We start from the raw sequence: 5,487 nt of genomic DNA on the forward strand, positions 1-5,487 counted from the left end.
CATGGATGAATTTTAAACACATATTGTTAGGTGAAACAAGCCAGTATGAAAAGACTAATTACTGTAGTATTCTAATTATATGACATCCTAGGAAGAACAAGCCTATAGTGACAATAAAAACATCAGTGGTATCCAGGGTTTGTGACGAGGAATGTAAGGTTCAAAAGACAACATACAAGGTTTTTGTGTTTGTGTTTTAGGATGGTGAAAATATTCTCTACAAATTGTAATTGTAATAACATGGCACTGTGCAGTATGTCTAAACACAATGTATACAAACTAACTGGATACTTAATGTATACAAACTAAACACTCATTTAGGAATTGGGAGCATCCCGGGATGGAATGAGGAATGTGACAAAATCATCTAAATGTATTACAAATATAGGCTGGACTGAGCTGGTTGCCTCCTGTTATTGTGGGGGCAATTCACTTCATCCCAACTACTTGATACTTTCACTTCTGGAGGTCATATTTCTCTAAGATCTTCCAGAAAAAAAGTCTTAAATCTGCCTTAGCCTTTTTTTTTTACAGTCCAGCTCTTAATTTTTTCCCTCCTATTCCCCAATAATAACATGAGTATGGATCCAGCCTATCCCCAAAGCCTGCCTTGCTCTGAAGCATCCAACTGTAAAGAATCTTCACTTCCACCGGTGACTTGTGGGCCTGAAGAAAACTATCCATCCTTGCAAATGTCTTCTGCTGAGATGCCTCACACAGAGACTGTCTCTCCTCTTCCTTCCTCCATGGATCTGCTTATTCAGGACAGCCCTGATTCTTCTACCAGTCCCAAAGGCAAAAAACCCACTTCTGCAGAGAAGAGCACTGCGAAAAAGGAAGACAAGGTTCCGGTCAAGAAACAGAAGACCAGAACTGTGTTCTCTTCCACCCAGCTGTATGTACTTAATGATAGATTTCAGAGACAGAAATACCTAAGCCTCCAGCAGATGCAAGAACTTTCAGCCATCCTGAACCTTAGCTACAAACAGGTTAAGACCTGGTTCCAGAACCAGAGAATGAAATCTAAGAGGCGACAGAAAAACAACTGGCCAAAGAATAGCAGTGGTGTGACTCAGAAGGCCTCAGCACCTACCTACCCCACCCTCTACTCTTCCTACCACCAGGGATGCCTGGTGAACACGACTGGAAACCTTTCAATCTGGAGCAATTCCAGACCTGCAGCAATTCAGCCTGGAGCAACCAGACCCAGAATGTCCATTCCTGGAGCAACCACTCCTGGTGCACCCAGTCCTGAAACAATCAGGCCTGGAACAGTCCCTTCTCTAACTGTGGAGAGGAATCTCTGCAGTCCTGCATGCAGTTCCAGCCAAATTCTCCTGCCAGTGACTTGGAGGTTGCCTTGGAAACTGCTGGGGAAAGCCATAATGTAATACAGCAGACCACTAGGTATTTTAGTACTCCACAAGCCATAGATTTATTCCTAAACTATTCCACGAACATGCAACCTGAAGATACCTGAAGATGAGTGAAACTGATATTATTCAATTTCAGTGTGGGCACTGGCTGAATCCTACCTCTCCTTGCCTCCCCTCCCTTATAGGATTTTTCTTGTTTGGAAACCACGTGTTCTGGTTTCCATTATGCCTATCCAGTCAATTTGATAGAGGGTGGGGTATGATTGGAGCCTAATCAGAGAGGTTTCTTTCTTTTTTCTTATTGAATCTTCCTAGAGAAAAGACCTTTTAATAATCTTGGCTGGCAAGGACATGGTAGAAGCTGTCTCTGGCTATAGATAAGTATATACAATACTAGTTTGGATATCTTTACGGTTTAGAATCTAACCTCAAGAATAAGAAATAAAAGTACAAATTGGTGTGATGAAGGTATATTCCTATTTTTTGGGATTGGGAGGCTTTACTTATTTTTTTTAAAAACTCTATTGAGGTGAAGGGTTAAGCTGTAACATACTACATTTATTTCCTCAACCCTTTTTGGCTCTGTTTTACTATAGCCCCCATTCTGTTGCTTATGCTAATATTTGTAGAAAGAGATCTTGTACTTGCTGCATCATAATGACATTAGTACTACTTTGGCTGGTTTAAGTACAGATGAATAAAACAATCATTCTTCCTTAAAAAAATAAATGTATTACAAACATTAAAAAATGACATCAATGAGGTCAGTGGGGGAATAGGGTGTTGACCAAAGCAACTTTGGAAATAAACGGTCTATAAAACTAAAGGCAAACAAAACTGTATATAAGCCTGTACTCTTGTTGATAAATTGTAAATGTGAATTAACAATTCTGGTACTGCTATATATGTATACTGGAATTTAAACATTAAGTAAATGAATGAGAGATGGTGGGAGCCAGGTATCACTGCTGGAGTGACAGTTTATAGATAAGCATCAGGTGAAGGCTAGAGTGATTCATGTGGTAATAGATTAGAGTCAGAGGCAACAGTATGAACTCATATTTAGGTTTATATAGATACATATGGTTACACATAGAAATATTCATAGATATGTGTATATGCATGGGTTAGTATACACATATATCTCTCCTCCCTCTGTCAGCTGAGAGGATCTAGGAGCAGCAACACCCCAGTAGCAACAAGCTCACCTGGTGCCTCGATCTTGTTTTCTAATACTATTTTCCAATAAAAGGACCCGGGGCTTCTTGGAGGAAATTCCAGATGCTAGGACTGAGGCAGGAAATATACAAGATGAGCCTGAAGCATCCTGTAGTGCCAGAAATCAAGGAAGTGCTAAGCAACAACAACAACAAAATCAAACCACAATGTATGTTATAGGGCACAGGAGGCAACTGAAAGAGCTCCCAATGGCCACAATGGGAGCAATTCAAGCAATGAAATATGGTAGTATCGGATTATAACCCAAAGTACAAGATCGGTATCTGTGAGTCCATACTGTCATAAACAAATCATTGAATAAATATATAAGTGTGGGAGAATAGACAAATCTGTGCAGAAGAATTCCAAATAAATTATGTAGATACTCTGCCCTCAAGGAGGTGGAGCATAATTTCTCACTTTTTTTTTTTTTTTTTTTTTGAGATGGAGTCTCACTCGGTCGCCCAGGCTGGAGTGTGGTGGCGAGATCTCCGCTCACTGCAAGCTCCGCATTCCGGATTCACGCCATTCTCCCGCCTCAGCCTCCTGAGTGGCTGGGACTATAGGCGCCCGCCACCACGCCCGGCTAATTTTTTGTATTTTTAGTAGACACGGGGTTTCACCGTGTTGGCCAGGATGGTCTCGATCTCCTGACCTCGTGATCCGCCCGCCTCGGCCTCCCAAAGTGTTGGGATTACAGGCATGAGCCACTGCGCCCGGCCTCATTTCCCACTTCTTAAGCATGGACTGTGCACATTGATTGACTTCCTTCCAAAGTTTCAGTATGGAAAAGGGGAAATAAAAGAGTAAATGTACAGTGGAGAAATATAACAATACCTCAGCCAAGTGATCCAGGTCAATATCAACAGTGATAAGTCATGTTGATAATATTATATGCACTTGGTATGACATGATGAGATTTGACACTTTATGGGTGAGGTCTTCTCAAAATCTTACAATCTCAGTCTAATCATGAAAAACCTCAGACAAATCCCAATTAAGATACACTCTACAAAATATTTGACCAATTCTCCTCTAAACTGTGAAGAGTATTGAAAACACAGAAAGTCTGAAAAAAACATAGTAGCCAATAGAAGCCTAAGGAGACATGATGATTAAATATAATGTGGTGTCCTGAATGGTAAAGTAAAATAGAAAAAAAACAGGTAATAACTAAGGAAACCTGAATCAAGAAAGGACTTCAGTTAATAATAATGTATCAATACTTACTCATTAATTGTGACAAATGTACCATAGTAATGGAAAATGTTAATAATAGAAGAAATTGTGTGCAGGGTTTATGAGAACTCTCTATACAATCTTTATGTTTTTTTTTTAAAATCTAAAACTGTTCTAAAAATGCAGTTTATTTAAAAACAAAAAGCAATGAGTCAGGGTTTTGGATGGAGCTCCTTTAAATCCAAGAAACATAACCAGAAGTGTTGCAAAAGCATTGAATAAATTCCACCTACCCACAGAGCATCAACGTTTGTATTTGTTGTTGGCAAAGAAATTTTGTAAATGTGTCAGCATGCTAAAAAAAAAAAAAAAAAAAATGAAGTTTCACAAAGGCTTACAAAATAAGATATTTTCTTGGGTGGTATCATTAGAAGCTTCCTGGACGGAACACAAGCAGTTTTAGTCCAGTGGCATGATATTGAGATGTAGCATACCTGCCAATTATCCCATAACTTACTTCTTAATATCGCAAGAAACATCAGTAATTATGGAGTCAATGATAGTATTTGATAGAGACACTATTTCTGAATTCTCCTTCTACTCAAAGTTACCTATCAATGCAACCAGTCCCAGAGCACGGGGCTTCAAAATCTTCCTAAATTGAGTGTGGCATCTTTCTCCTGAAAAGACATGTCTATTAACCAACTCCACATCTCCTCCTCGATGTATTGAATATCTTTCATTTGCCCTTTCCGATATATTCTATACCCCTCTTTACTCTGCACTGTGCCATGGAAGGCTGAACTCTGGGTTACATTAGAGGGCTCATTTGTCCTGACTTCCTGTTGGGTTTAGTCAATGGGGAACACCAATAGAAGAACAAACAGGAAGGAGGAGATGAGGTTGGAGTATTTATTCCTGATTCCATCCCTGCAGCATTGCTGAGTACTGTCTGCATTCCTCAGAAGGGTTTCAGCCCCTTCCTCAGCCCTTTGCACAGTACCGCATGGCCCCAGTCTGTTTCCTTATCCTGTCAGGCCTAGGGTTGTAAAACATTCAACATGTTTTAGCCTGGTGCTGTTGCACTATCTATTGTGCTTTTCCTGTCTTTCTATATTTATAAATAGTTCCATTATTATGCCTCTCCTCAAATTAACCTATTTGACTCTTTCCCTTTGGAACCCTAATTGATATACCTCAAACTTAAAATGTCCCCATCTACATCCCCAACCCCCGATCTGCTTCTCCAGCTACAGTAGTCTTCCCCCATAGTAATTAAATGATAACTCCATTCTTTCAGTTGCTCAAGCCAAATAGCTTGGCTTGATTCCTATCTTTCAAACCTTACATAAAATGAACATCCTATATGTCTATCTTAGAAATGTTTCCGGAGTCTGACCACTTCTTAATGTTTCCACCACTATTTAATACTATCCTGGTTCAAGCCACTAGGTTATGAAGATTGTTTTAGGTTCCTCCTAACTGGTTTTTCTGCTTCCATCTTTGCCCTCTGCGGTCTAGTATTAGATTTGCGGAAGCCAGAATTACCCTCTTAAAACACAAGTCAGATCATACCACTCCCTTGTTCAAACCCTCTAAAGGCTTCTTATTTCCCTTAGGGTAAGATCAAAGTCTGGCCACGTCCTTGCATACCACCAGCTCTCAGCTCATGCCATTCTACCCTTTACTCCCTCTGCACGAGCACAATTACCTC

The 5,487-nt window shown here is 40.0% G+C and overlaps 1 pseudogene; it reads left to right on the forward strand.

Moving 5' to 3' along the window:
- Nucleotides 1–575: 575 nt before the first annotated feature.
- LOC112616347 lies at nucleotides 576–1,480 on the forward strand (annotated as a pseudogene).
- Nucleotides 1,481–5,487: the final 4,007 nt, after the last annotated feature.

The sequence above is a fragment of the Theropithecus gelada genome, chromosome X (genome assembly GCF_003255815.1).
Source record: "Theropithecus gelada isolate Dixy chromosome X, Tgel_1.0, whole genome shotgun sequence".
Lineage (NCBI taxonomy): Eukaryota > Metazoa > Chordata > Mammalia > Primates > Cercopithecidae > Theropithecus > Theropithecus gelada.